The sequence below is a fragment of the Ranitomeya imitator genome, chromosome 4 (assembly GCF_032444005.1).
Source record: "Ranitomeya imitator isolate aRanImi1 chromosome 4, aRanImi1.pri, whole genome shotgun sequence".
Taxonomy (NCBI): Eukaryota; Metazoa; Chordata; class Amphibia; order Anura; family Dendrobatidae; genus Ranitomeya; species Ranitomeya imitator.
In genome coordinates, this window is record NC_091285.1 from 582485431 (window position 1) to 582500934 (window position 15504).

At 44.9% G+C, this 15504-nt stretch overlaps 1 protein-coding gene across 3 annotated transcripts in view; it reads right to left on the reverse strand.

Moving 5' to 3' along the window:
- The window catches only part of UACA (uveal autoantigen with coiled-coil domains and ankyrin repeats), a 122083-nt gene that overhangs the window by 56880 nt on the left and 49699 nt on the right, over positions 1 to 15504 (reverse strand). The window lies entirely within an intron of this gene.

Genomic DNA, 15504 nt, shown 5'->3' on the forward strand with positions numbered 1-15504 from the left:
AGGCACTGGTTCAGTGAGGTACCACCGCGTCTGCAGGAATTTTATAGACAGTCTGACACGGTTATTAATTTGGAAAAGGGTATTTATGAAAAAGGAAAAAGGGTGAAAACCTTTGAAACACTTTGGAAACAATGGATGGAGAGGAACTGATTCCAATGGGATGTTGTTTTATTATGTAGGTAACGTATGTTATTGTCATATTCTTGTTTATAAAGGCTTTAAAGGGAAGGGGGAGGGAGGGTGGGGAATTGGGGGTTTGTTTCAAAATGTTTCTAAACATGTTTGGTTTTTTTTGTTTTTGTTTTTTTACACAATTGTGTGTGGTTGTTAATTTGAATATTGTCAATAAAAATTATCTGATTTATAAAAATAAAATGCTCCTACAAGAGCTTCTAATCTAAAAAGTCATTTACAACGCTTACTCCCAGAAGTTTTTAAAGTTGTGACTGAGAAAGATCACAGCGACACCAATAAACAAGTGCCCAGCACATCCCGCCAGCTAAGGAAGAGGAAAGAGCGTCTCAAACATCAATTACAAGGTATTTTGTAACTGACAATGTAAGCCTACGTTCAGATTAGCGTTGCGCGCCGCTGCGTCGGCGACGCAACGCACGACGCACGCAAAAACGCTGCGGTTTGCGACGCGTGCGTCGTTTTTTGACGAAAATCGGACGCAAGAAAAATGCAACTTGTTGCATTTTCTTGCGTCCGACGCTAGCGTAAAAAACGACGCACGTGTCGGAAAACGCAACAAGAAAAACGCATGCGTCCCCCATGTTAAACATAGGGGCGCATGACGCGTGCGTCGCCGCTGCGTCGCCCGACGCAGCGTCGGGAAACGCTAATCTGAACGTAGCCTTACTGTAACAATGACAGCAGATGTTTAAAAGACAGCTCATAGAGCTTGTTGTGAAAGACTGTGTACCAGCTTTTACAGCTCTTAAAGAAAAGACCCACAAACTTGGTGTTTCTCTGGAAAGAGAAAATATTAGAAAATTAATGATTGAAGAAGCCCTTAACCAAAAGGATGATCTTAAAAAAAAAAAAAAAACAAAGAGACACTTTCTTAAAATGGATGCCTGCACATGTCACAGCGTGAACTATTTTGCCATCAACATTCGATTTGTTTGTGACAACAAGAAAACTGTTACCAAGACACTGGCAGTAAAAGATACTAAAGCTCATCACACCAGCCAGTTTCTCCAGACCTTAGTGGAAAAAATTCTGCCAGATTATGCACACACACAAAAACCCCCCACAACAACAGGTTCTTGCTATTGTAACTGACAATGCTTCAAACATAAGTGCAATTAAACGGATGAATGAAAATAATGAAGATGAAAAGCAGCTAGAAGAACATTTCACATTTAGTATGTTGGAGAAGGAAGGCCACAGTCCTGTAACTGAGGAACAAACAGATATAAGTACAGAAGAACAACAAGATTATACTTTACAATTAGATGATCTTGGTGAAGCTGCGCCTAAGCTGTCCCAGAATCATCAGAGCTGTATTGTACACTCACTGTAGCTGGCAATAAGAGATAGTCTGCAAGAGGGACATGCTGGAACTCCAATTGGCAAAGTGAGGACATTGGCTATTGCTGCCAGAACCCCTAAAATTGATTCCATCTTGAAGAGACGTGCTGGAAAAAGGGCAATTGTGGATCAAGCCACTCGGTGGGGCAGCACCTATTTAATAATTGAGCGATTGCTTGAGCTGAAACCCTTCCTTGTAGATATGGCCATACCTCAGGGAACACTACATGAAGGTCAATGAACACAGGTGGCTGAATTGAAGGAATTGCTCCATCACCCATTTAGTGACAAAAAAAAAATGTAAATTTAGATTGTGAGCCCCATCGGGGACAGTGATGATAATGTGTGCAAACTGTAAAGTGCTGCAGAATATGTTAGCGCTATATAAAAATAAAGATTATTATTATTATTATAAGCTGAGGATTTAACTCCTGGCATTTTTTATAAAGGAGTGGAAGAACTTGCTGTTTTGCTTGTCCCAAAGAGGAGGTTTAATCGCAGATGGCATTGCTGCTTCAATGAAATGGAGAGAGACACTGCTATTAGAAAATAAAATTCTTCTGGCAGCTGTTTATGTGGACCAGAGTCATCGTATATTGCTGGATGATCAACAGCTCTGACTGAAGTAGCAGTAAGGATGAGTGGACTACAGGATGGCCAGGAGCAAGAGGACTTGGGTCTTGCCAGTGCCACTGATACCATATCTTCAGCATCATCATATGAGGAGCTCAACCTTGAAAAGTATTTGGACGACATGGAGAAAGGCAAAGCGTTGCCGCAGGGATAAAGATTCCACTCCCATAGCAAATAGATTGACCATATTTCAGAAACATTTTTTACTTGCTCTCAAAGAAGTAGAAGAGTTCAATCGTTCATCAAAACTGACTGTGCACGAGGCAATTCCTTTATACCCTGAAATTGTTAGAGATGTCGCCCATGTGGTTACTGCTTTACCACCAACCCAAGTTAGTGCAGAGAGGTTGTTCTCTAGCCTTAAAATGATTGGATCAGGTTTGAGGTCATCTATGAAGGAAGATCTGATGGAGGCGATAATATTTCTCGGAACACATTCATAGACTGCACACGTTATTCATTAAGTTTTTGTTGAAAAAGTTTTTTTCCCCCCACTTATTGCATACTGTAGTGTGTTGTATATTTATAATGTATTAAAGTTTATGTTCTAAAGTTGAATTCCAATAAATATATTTATGTTTTATCTAAATAGCTTTTCATCACCATTATCATACAATAATCAAGCTATTTTAATATTTCATCATTGATCCTGTGCTGGATTCTTATAGGTGTTATTATGGTTCTTTATATTTCGAGCTCATCTATTTACCAGCCCATAATTTGTGTTACTACCTTTTATTGCAGGTGGTTATGAAGAAGATAAAAGGTGTGCTACCGACGTCTGTTTTTCATTTACAAATTACATAGGTTGAAAAAAATAAACTAGTCCGGTCCATCAAGTTCAACTTCTCGATTTGTGTATTTCACGTATTAATTATAGTTCTTGGTGCGGTTCACACGTCCTTGTTGTTTTGGTGATGGATCAAAAACAGACTTGTCTTAATTTTTTATTGGTTTTTAATCCACAAATCAAAATAACCCATACAAGTCTATGGGTCTGTGAAAGAAAAAAAAAAAAATCACCAATGGCGCACATCAATTTTTCTTAAAGGAGAATTTTTTTTTTTTTTACATAAGTGAAAAATCACTGATAGTAAAAACTGACCCCCGGACCAAACCCTGATGGAAAATGAGTTTTATTTTTGCATATGAGAAAGATCGCTGCGTTCTGACTGAGACCTTACAAGCAGGTCCTGTTCCCCCATTCATAGTCCTCAATATTACTGCTCCAAAGCACAAACAAGATTTGTGGATGGATCATGTGGCGACATTACCAATTCAGTTGAAGTAGAAATTGTAAGGTAGCAGTCATGGCCACAACATTGGTCGACGATGACAGCCATAAATCAGGAGGTTCCTTAAAAAAAGACGATTATAAATAAGAATACGAGGGGCACATGACATCAACACATTTGCCGGACAAACATCCCGTCCTGATTTATAACAGACGGTCTATAACTGCACCGGATTCCAGCCCAGCGTCACCCAACTTTTCGTCTGAGCACAGACGGTAAATATACTTTTTTTCTTGGGATCCTCAAGTCTCCTAATAAAACTTCAAGAGCGCAGAGAGGTATAAAAAGACACGTAGCATGTGAAGGTCCCACAAGGTGACACGAGAGAATTACTGGGGACACATCGCAAGAATGCCACAGGAATCTGCCCCTCGCTGGAAAGCTTTTTCTGGTCGTCTGACCTCTCCTGCGTCCAACCAACACGAGACCATCTAAACCTGTCTATGCTCCAGGCCGGTGGTCTGGGGGGATAGCCGCCGCCGCAGGATGCCGAGGTTATTAAGCATCGTTCATTAAATATTACGGGATATGTCCACTGCAGACACGCACGCCGCTCCGAAATCAGTATAGAAGGAAGCACATGCACTTATATTTTTTTATATGCTTCTGTCACTACGCATTACCCCATGCAGTACAAATGCAGGATACAGATGGGTTGCTTTGGCAGCCAGAAGCAAACAATGAATGGTAGGTGTGCCAGTACAGTACGTATGCAGCGGCCGCAGGCAGGAGCCAGCAATAAGTGCGCACACTGACACCGAGCGTGGCTGGGCTCCTGCAATGGCCGTAACCAACTGCTGAAGATGGCTGGGCCGACTAAGTTCAGGCAGCGTTCGAGCGTAGTCAATCATGGCGTAAACTGCAGAACGCAAACCGATGGGGAAAGCTGCTCCAGGGACAGTGAGGGCACCGGGCCTCTGATCTCACATGGATATTGGGACAATTACTTTCACGCCACTAATCTGGGCTAATGAAGGATTCGTTCTCTGAGCGCAGTTGGTTTGCTGTTCCAATGTCCATTTATTATGTCAGGTCTCTGCTCTTTTTCAGGTACTTTGTTATACGTCGTCTGATGAGACCTAAGCAGGAAGATACTTGGCGCATAAACTGGCCAATTCATGAGAGCCCACCAGCCATGACAAGGTGACCTCTTTTTGATGGAACCCTAACCTAATATTTTTCATTGGATAAATAAATTACAAAGCTTTTCCAATCCTTTGCGATGTACAGACAGAACACAGGTGACACTTGGTTAGTTTCCTACTCCAACATGACGGTGCGGTGGCGATTATAGAACGGGCATAAACCCTGCTCATGTCATACCTCAGTGTCTTATGTAAAACAGATGTCACAAATCGCATCATACGAGACTCAGGCGGGATTTATTATGAAGACAGGCGTATCTATACTATGCATTTATTATGATGTAAGATACATCATTATCTCATAGGCTAAATATAAATATGGATGTAAGATACAGATGTGTATAATTATGGATGTAAAATGAAGAGCGAGAGAAAAAAAAAAAAAAAAAAAAAAAAGAACAATACATGGCATTCCACAGCGACTACGTCCTTTCTTCCGCCTCACTTATTACCACACCCGATACGACAGCTTCCTTAAATAAAAGATTAACAAAAAGGCCAAAACACCACATTCTATGTGACAGAAGATGGAGCGACACTTGTGATCTGGTTGTGTCTGGTACACAAGGACAATACAGCATTTATACAAAAAGTGTTCATAATGGCCGTGCCAGCCTGTCATATGACGCCATCTAGTGGTCAGCTACTAAATGACTTCCTAGTTAGAAAAATATGTACAATTGAGAGTCCTCAGTGGTTGATGCCTTTTAATGACTAATTGAAAAGCTGGTAACAAAGTGCTTTCCAGACTACACAGGTCTCTTCATCAGGCATAGACTAATACAAAATCTGAAGAATCACATATTTATGCACAACACATCACAGAAACAATCCCATAGATAAGACAGGTGACCTGAAGCAGAACTAACAATATGGGAGAGTGATAAACAGTTGTGTCCATAAATATTGGAACAGTTCATAGATAAGGAGTGTGAATGTTTTATTGTCCTCTGAATGGGTCTGGTCTAGTGTCAATATAAAGGGGTAAAGGTACCATCACATTTAGCGACGCTGCAGCGATCTAGACAACGATCCCGATCACTGCAGCGTCGCTGTGTGGTCGCTGGAGAGCTGTCACACAGACCGCTCTCCAGCGACCAACTATGCGAGTCCCCTGGTAACCAGGGTAAACATTGGGTTACTAAGCGCAGGGCCGCGCTTAGTAACCCGATGTTTACCCTGGTTACCAGTGCTAATGTAAAAAAAAACAAAACAAACACTACATACTTACATTCCGGTGTCTGTCCCCCGTCGCTGTGCTTTCCTGCACTGACTGTGAGCGCCGGCTGGCCGTAAAGCACAGTGGTGACGTCACCGCTGTAATATGCTTTACGGCTGGCCGGCGCTGACAGTGCAGGGAAGCAGAAAGAACGCCGGGGGACGCGACAGACACCGGAATGTAAGTATGAAGTGTTTGGGTTTTTTTTACATTTACACTGGTAACCAGGGTAAACATCGGGTTACTAAGCGCAGCCCTGCGCTTAGTAACCCGATATTTACCCTGGTTACCAGTGAACACATCGCTGGATCGGCGTCACACATGCCGATTCAGTGATGTCTGCGGGAGGTCCAGCGACGAAATAAAGTTCTGGCCTTTCTGCTCCGACCAACGATGTCACAGCAGGATCCAGATCGCTGCTGCGTGTCAAACACAACGATATCGCTATCCAGGATGCTGCAACGTCACGGATCGCTAGCGATATCGTTGTGAAGTTGGTCAGTGTGAAGGTACCTTAAGAGCACAAAAAAAGGTGCATGTCATTTCACCCATTTTGGATGTAGTAGACATTTCTCCTGTCTCAGTACATTTGTGCACCGGCAGTCTGGAGGAGAGGAATGCTGAGCTTTCTTTAGCAATCACTTTTCTGCCTAAAATGACCCTCTCTGCAGGGATCCACTCCCAACTGTTTGCTGCAATTTCCCTCCGTCCCACAGTACAGCCAGACAAACGTTGGAGGAGACAGTCAGCATTCCTGCAGAGGAGTCTATGTAGATTGGTGGAATTTCAGCCAAGTGAAAGCTCTCAGCTGCTTCTCAGACTCCTAGAGAAAATACCAAATCGCACTTTTGCTCAAATATTTCTGTCTCTTAATTTATCCTGAACAGCAACCGGGGACCCGTGAGATTAGTGATCAGACACTTATAAATGATGGGATGGGATAACTGGTGTAGGCCATTATGGGCCTGCAGAAGTCTGGTAAGATTCTAGACCTTTGATAAAACCAAAGGCCACGTGTAGATGCCAAGGGCCTGGTACCACGAATCGAGAAACCGCGCACATGTGCCACAAATTCTAGGGACACATCACTTACTGGGCTGCTTGCTGTCATTTTGATAAAATCCCCGTTTTATCTGCTGCAGATCTCTATAAAACCTCACTCACACTACTGATCGACAGCTTTCTGCCTATGCACAGTACACACAGAGCTGCCAATCAGTGGTGTGGGCGGGGTTATAGAGAGATAATTGATATGCTTTACTATCAGGCCACAGGTTTACTAGCCGTCTAGTGATTACTGTATTGCCATTAGGACATTATAAAAACTACACTAAGTGACAATGCTGGAATCAGGGTCTCTATCTCTACATTATGCTTCTCTCAGACTAGGTGGCAAAAACCGGCTGACAGATTCCCTTTAAACATGTTTTAAGAGGAAAAAATGTAAAATTATTGATGTGTGCTGTGGAGAATGACTTTTTTTTTTCAGTTAACGACAATTCTGTGCGCATTGAACATTTGGCGGCCTGAGCGAGGACAGTAAACAGTCGGAGGCCCACTTGCAAGTACCTGATTGACTGGATACCTTTCTGGAAAAGCATTAAGCTACTTACTGGTAGCGGCATTTTTCGGAGGCCCATGACAGCACACGAGAGAGGGGATCCGCCCTTAAGGAACAGGAAACCTACAGATACAAAAGGGCGGCACCTCTCCCCATGCATCAGTTGTATTTCAGAGCCTGAGAGGACTGCCGCGGTTAGTGGTACACAAATATACAATATATACATTATATACATTTGAAACAAAATAACCCATTATTGTAATAAGACACCATACGTGAGATTTACATATTACGCTATATACATATCAGGAAGTGCTACCCCCACGTGAATAGGGAGGGAACTAAGGGTGCTGTCATGGGCCTCCGAAAAATGCCGCTACCAGTAAGTAGCTTAATGCTTTATTCGGACTCCCATGACAGCACACGAGAGATTTACAGAGATGTAAGCTACCTTAGGGAGGGACTATAGATTGTAGCACCCTTAACCCAAAGGAAAGATCAGAGGAGGACCCCAAATCCAACCGATAGTGTTTAAAGAAAGTGGAAGGGGATGACCATGTGGCCGCCTTACATATCTGCTCCACTGACACTCCAGATCTTTCTGCCCAGGATGACGCCATGGCCCGGGTGGAATGTGCCTTTAGATTCTGCGGAGCTGGCCCCCCACCTGCTGTGTAAGCTAGAGATATAGTTTCCCTAATCCATTTAGCCAGTAAATATTTCGATACTCTAAATCCTTTCTTTGGACCTTGGAAGGAAAGAAGCAGTGCCCCATCCTTCTTCCAATTATCAGTAGCTGAAATATACTGAAGAAGAGATCTCCTGACGTCTAACGTATGAAGCTCCTGCTCTTTAGGATTAGAGGGATTAGGAATAAAGGACGGCAAAACTATCTCCTGTGATCTATGGAACCGTGTCGCCACCTTTGGCAGATATGCTGGGTCTGGTCTAAGGACTACTCTGTCTGACAAGATTTCAGTGTATGGAGGAGCTCTGGAAAGTGCCTGTATATCCCCTATCCTGCGAGCTGAGGTTATGGCGATCAGGAAGGCTGTCTTAAGTGTCAACATTTTGATCGAGGCCTCCTGCAGAGGTTCAAAGGGGGGTTTAGTTAGAGAGGACAGAACTAAATTTAAATCCCATGGAACTGTTCTGTCTTTATGCAGTGGTGTAGATCTACTAACTGCCTTCATAAACCTCGCTATCCAGTAGTTATTCGCTATATTACAGGAAAACAGGGCACCTAAAGCTGAGACCTGTACCCTAAGGGTACTAGGAGAGAGTTTCAACTCGAACCCCTTCTGTAGGAACTCTAGGATTTGTTGTACTGGCACCCCGTCTTGGATATTAAACTTTGAACAAGACAAGAACTTTCTCCAAGTCCTAGAGTAGATTTTCGTAGTTATTTGCTTTCTACTCTTTAGGAGCGTCTCCACCAAGTTTGGAGAGAAGCCTTTCCCCACTAATAGTGACCGTTCAAACACCATGCCGTCAAATGGAGCCCCGTCACTTGTGGATGGGAGATCGGTCCCTGCGAAAGCAAGTTCGGGATCTCTGGCAGTACCCAGGGGACCGCTACAGACATTGTCTTGAGCCAGGCAAACCAGGTTCTTCTGGGCCAAAAGGGGGCGATAAGGATGACTTTCGCTCGATCCTCCCTGATTTTCCTCACCACTAGAGGTATCAGGTTCAGTGGTGGGAAAGCATAGGCTAGTGGAAAATCCCATTTTATGAGAAACGCGTCTACCGCCAGGGGATTCTCCCTGGGATTTAGGGAGCAAAAAAGTTTTACTTTTCTGTTGTTTCTGGTGGCGAATAGATCCACCACTGGTTGACCCCATCTGCGGACGACAAGATTGAAAATGTCCTCGTTGAGAGACCACTCTCCCTGTTTTAACACATTTCGGCTGAGGAAATCTGCTGCCACATTTTCTTTTCCTTTGATGTGAAGAGCTGTCAAAGATAGAAAATTGAGCTCTGCCACCTGGAACAACCGATCCGTGATCTGCATTAAAGTTTCGGAACGAGTTCCCCCTTGCCGGTTTATGTAAGCGACCGCCACTCTGTTGTCCGACAGAATTCTGACGTGCTGGCCCTGCAGATATACGAGGAATTTTTTAACAGCCAGTTCAACCGCCAACAACTCTCTTTGATTAGATGAAAATGTTGTGAAGGGTTCCCACTGTCCCTGGACCACCATGTCCCCCATATAGGCTCCCCACCCTGAAGAGCTGGCATCCGTGGTTATCACGTGGGTGACATCTATCATCCAGGGAACCCCTGCTGATAAATTTTGTTTATCTAGCCACCATCTAAGGGAATTCAATGTTATCGGCCTCAATGTCAATTTTCCATTCAATGCGCCTCCTAAGGCTCTGTCATGGAACAGGACTTCATTTTGTAGGGACCTGGTGTGGAACTGAGCCCACTTAACTGCTGGGATGCAAGATGTGAGTGACCCAAGTAGAGACATTGCTTGCCTAAGTGTCATGGAAGGTGTATTGATTGCTCTTAATACAAAACTCTGAATTTGGTCCATTTTCTCTATAGGGAGGAGACACTGCTGTGTCACTGAATTCAACATTAACCCCAGGAATTTTTGAACATTTAGGGGCTGTAATTTAGATTTTTCAAAGTTTATGATCCAACCCAACCGTTCTAGTTTGGTTTTAGCAATCTCCCATTGTGACAGACAATGATCTACCGAGTTACCTACAATGAGGAAATCGTCTAAGTAGGGGACTATAAGGATATTTGACTCTCTTAAATGCGCCATAACTTCCGCAATTATTTTAGTAAACACCCTAGGTGCCGAGGTGATCCCAAAGGGGAGCGCTCTGAATTGAAAATGTCGAATCCTACCCCCCATTAGTATCGCTACCCTCAGGTATCGTTGGAAATCAGCATGAATGGGTACATGATAGTAGGCATCTTTCAAATCCACTACTACCATGAAACAGTTGTTGAAAAGCATTTTTATTGCCGAATTGATGGACTCCATTTTGAAAGTATGTTTCACCAAAAACTTATTGAGACCCTTAAGATTTATAATGGTCCTGTAAGATTTATCAGGCTTCTGGATTAGGAACAGGGGAGAGTAAAACCCTTCCCCTGCCTGAGAATACGGCACTTCTACCAAAACATTTTTGGAACAAAGAGTCCTCACTTCCTCTTCTAGGGCGAATTGTTCAGTGGGAGATGAGCGCCAGGGTGTTAACCTAAATTTGTCCTGTGGAATATGAACAAATTCCAGCTTGAGACCATGGGAAAAAGTGTCTTTTATCCAAACGCTGTTTGTGATTTTCGACCACTCTGCCGAGAAATGCAATAGTCTCCCTCCCACTGGAATTGCCAGTCATTGGTCTTGTTTTTTATTTTCCGTCTGGTTACGGCGAAACATGAGACCTGTACCTCGCTTTCGCCTATCCTCCCATCTGGGACGATCTCTCCCTGGTGAAAAGGTTCGCTTTCCTCCCCGGTTGAACCTTCTTTTGTTGAAGGGACGACGGTATGGATTGAACAGGTTGGGAAACTTTTTCTTATCATCTCCTGCTTTCTCCAGGAGTTCATCCAGGGTAGGCCCAAATAAATATTCGCCTTTACAAGGGATAGCGCAGAGCTTCGCTTTTGCCTGCATATCCCCCGGCCAGCATTTCAGCCATAGGGCTCTCCTTGCAGCATTAGAAAGTCCTGCTGCTCTAGCTGCCAACTTTACGGAGTCAATTGAGGCGTCTGATAAAAAAGCCGCCCCCTCCTGGATTACAGGTAATGCTGAGAGAATGGACTCTCTAGAGGCCCCTTGTTTTAATTGGGTCTCCAACTGGTCCAGCCAGACCATCATTGACCTTGCCGTGCAGGTTGAAGCTACCGCAGGTCTTAAGGAGCCAGCTGCCATCTCCCAGGTTCCCTTCAGGAAGGTATCCACTTTCCTATCCAGGGGGTCTTTAAGTGTTCCCATATCTTCAAATGGGAGAGAAGATCGTTTAGCTACCTTGGCAATTGCTGCATCCAGCTTGGGTGCTTTTTCCCAGTTACCTACTGCTGGGTCATCAAAAGGGTATCGGCGTTTTTGCGCAGGTGGTAAGGAGCCTTTTCTCTCAGGTTTCCTCCATTCCCTATTAATAAGATCTTGTATTTTCTCATTTAAAGGAAACACTCTGCGCTTCTTTTGCTCCAATCCACTGAACATCATTTGTTCTTTGGATAGTTGAGGCTTGGGTTCCGATATACCCATTGTGCCTCTGACCGCCTTTACCAATTTGTCTATCCTTTCTAGGGGTAGGCAAAACCGAGCAGCGTCTTCTTCCGAAGAGGAGGATGATGCTGCTGAATTGTCTGATTCTTCGGACTTGTCCTTTTCCACAGACGAATCAGATGCCCACTCAGTTCTCTGCCTAGAACCTCCTGACTGTGAAAGGTTTTTAAAGGACTCTTTAACCTCCATTCTAATCATCTCCTTGAGACTGGCCGTAATAGAGGAGGATTCTTCGGCTACCTACGGGGATAAGTAAGGTAGACTAGAGTGTAAAATCTACATGCTATACCCCCTCCCCTCCTTCCAGAACCTCACCGTCTGCTGGATACAGGGGTCACATAGTTTTTTAGGGTGTGAGTCAGGCAAGGGAACCCCGCAGATGGCACATTCCCTATGCTTCGCCTTACTGACGTTTTTCCTTCCCTGCATAAAACACATGAGGGGAGACTAGTCACTAAGTGAACTTTCTCGAAGATCACTTACCAGTGGCTGCTCACACCCAGAAATACCGAAGCACGAGGGGGATCCTTTTTGACTGACCCTCCAGACCCCTGTCTGGAGGAGCTTCTGCGGCCCGAACCATCGCTCCTTTTTTCATGTTCCTTCTCCTTGGGTTTCTGGGATGCTTGTTCCAGCAGCACAACCTGCTGATCCTGATCTGAATCCATTTTCAGTAAATTGGAGCCAGAACCCGGGAACATGCTGCTGGAGCCGCCTTATAAGGCCCCTCCTTCGGTCAGCGCACCTTGCCCAGCTTGCTTGTTTAATTTTCCCGCCCCCCCGCAGCTGTGGGGAATCAATCGTCGCTCCGGAGGGATTGCGGCATGATCTCCGGTGGGCGCCGCCATCTTGGAGCCCCCGCGCATGCGCAGGAGCTCACCGATCCGGAAGACGTCGCCGGCTCCGCCCCCCGACGTCACCACAGCTTACAGCGCTTCCTGTCAGCGCTGCAGCTCTCGTGGAACGCCGAGGCCGGCCAGCTACGATCCGATCGGCGCCCCCCCCGATGCCGCTGACTTACCAGATGCTGGCCCCGGAGACCGGACACCCCCTGGCGACCGCTCCTCGCTGCCTAGTCACCGCCGTGCCGCCCTGCCAGGGCCACCGTGACTACTTCAGGTACCCGCACCGGCCGAAGTGGGAGACCCTCTCGCCACCAGAATCGGTCCGGCCGGCCTGGACTCCTGTAGTTTCTATAGGCATCCAGTCCCTTCAGGAACAGGAAACCAACTGATGCATGGGGAGAGGTGCCGCCCTTTTGTATCTGTAGGTTTCCTGTTCCTTGACGGCGGATCCCCTCTCTCGTGTGCTGTCATGGGAGTCCGAATAAAGTAGATTGTTACAGGGTATATACACTAGATTCCTTGATAGGGCGTTGATCCAGGGAACTAGTCTGATTGCCGTATGTGGAGTCGGGAAGGAATTTTTTTCCCCAATGTGGAGCTTACTCTTTGCCACGTGGGTTTTTTTTGCCTTCCTCTGGATCAACATGTTAGGGCATGTTAGGTTAGGCTATGGGTTGAACTAGATGGACTTAAAGTCTTCCTTCAACCTTAATAACTATGTAACTATGATTGGCAATCTAACAGCCGCTATTGAGCAATGTCCACAATATGTGTTCTCACACTTTGATCATAGTGTGGTCCGAATGGCGTCCATTTTTCTCGTACGTGGAGAAATTATTATTAATAATAAAAAAAAGTTTCTCCATTCTGACAGTACATTTTTGTGGACCCATAGACTTGCATTTTCGACACTCCGATCAAAATCGTATATACCTAATAGGAATATACTCACCCTCGGACGCGCCCTGCTTCTTTCCGGCAGCCTTCCTTCCTAAGAATCAGCGCTTGAATGACCTTCGGTGACGTCGCGGCTTGTGATTGGTCGCGTGAGCGGTCACATGGGCGGTCGCGCGACCAATCACAAGCAGCGACGTCATCCAAGGTCCTTCACGCGCTGATTCTAAGGAAGGAAGGCTGCCGGTTAGTACCAGGGCGCGTCAGAGGGTGAGTATAGCAATATTTTTTATTTTAATTCTTTATTTTACACTTAAATATGTATTCCGATACCGATTTCCGATATTGCAAACATATCGGAACTCGGTATCGGAATTCCGATACCAGATTCAGAAGATCGCCGACCTCATGGCCGACCCCGCACAGGGGTCGGGTCGGGGGTTTCATGAAACCCAACTTTGCCAAAAGTCGGCGACTTCTGAAAATGGCCGACCCGTTTCGCTCAACCCTAGTGGGAACTTAGCCTTATAGTCTAGAAAACTATAAAAGGAAAATTTAAGTCAGATTTCTTCTGACATTACAGTAAAAAGTTGAGAACTAAGATTTTTAAAGGGAACCTGTCACCAGGTTTGGCCGACAAGAGTTACGACCATCACCTTTCAGGGCTGATATGCAGAATTCTATAATGCTGTATATCTGCCCCCAACCGGACCTGTAAGGGAAGAAAAATATCTTTATTATACTCACCTGCGGGGCGCTCCGGTCCGATAGGCGTCGATCTTGGTCCAGCGCCGCCTTCTTGCTTTGTGTGGGTGACGCGTCTCCTCAGCATCGCGCTCCGGCGCAGGCATACTTCTCTTCCCTGTTGAGGGCCGAGTAAAGTACTGCCGTGCACAGGTGCCGGGAAAGGTCAAAGAGTCCCGATGCATGCGCACTGCAGTATTTTGCCCTGCCCTCGACAAGGCAGAGAAGTACGCCTGTGCAGGAGCGCTGTGCCGAGGAGACTGTGTGGATGACGAAGGGATGCGTAATCCACATGAAGCAAGCAGGAGGACGGGGATCATAAGAAGATGGGAGGCGCCGGACCAAGACCATTGACACCTATTGGACCGTACCACCCGCAGGTGAAAAACAAAAAACTGAGCAGGGGTATGACTTGAAAACATGCATGATGTAAAGGCATGTTCACACTGGCCACAGAAACAAGCAATACCAAATTAAAAGCAATGTGTAAAAGCAAGTACATTAATTAAAATAGGGTATTTAGTAAACATGGTTTTTGATTAAAAAAAAAAAAATAAATAAAAAAAAAAAAGCATAAAGCTGACCAACCGCGACAAGGTTTACCCGATTGGGAAAGTAACTACGCTCTCTAATGCACACATTGCTTTTGTTCACCCTGCAGGTTAGTATAATAAAAGTTATTTTTCTTCTCCTGAAGGTTGGGGGCAGATACACAGCAATATAGAATGCTATATATCAGCTCTGAAAGGTGATGGCCGTATCTCATATTGGCCAAACCTGGTGACAGGTTCACTTTAAAGATTTCTTTAACAGACGATCTATAACCCAAAAAATCAAGAGTCCATATGCAAAAACGTTTGAAGCTTTGCATTAAGGTTCAGTCTCGTTTTCTGCCTTCCATGCCCATCCCTCCCAAGGTTTTTCCAACACATACTAGAATCTAATCTCTGATGTTTCCCACATTCGCCTCCTCCACATGTGTGATCCTGGAGACATTCTGCTTTCCTCTTGTGCTTTTTGAACTTCTTTCCAAAAAATACAAAGTCCAGTTTCTGTAAAGTCACCCACCAGTTCTTTATTAACCCTTCTCTTGCCTTCTCCTGTCCAGGCCTCAGAATTTCTGGGTCACAACTTTGAACATACATGTTCACGGTGGAGTCAGATGGCACAGTTCTTGTCAGATGCTAAATGTCTTGGAGTTGGAGGAGGACTATGAGCTACACTCAGAGGCCATCAATCATTGATAAGCGAGCCGGGGCAGTGTGGGATTTACCGCTGTACTCAATCTGAGCAGCCATTATACAAACAGCACAGGACTTTTTTATGGTTTGATTTAATAATTTAGAGGGCTTGTCATAATGATATACCAACCTTATT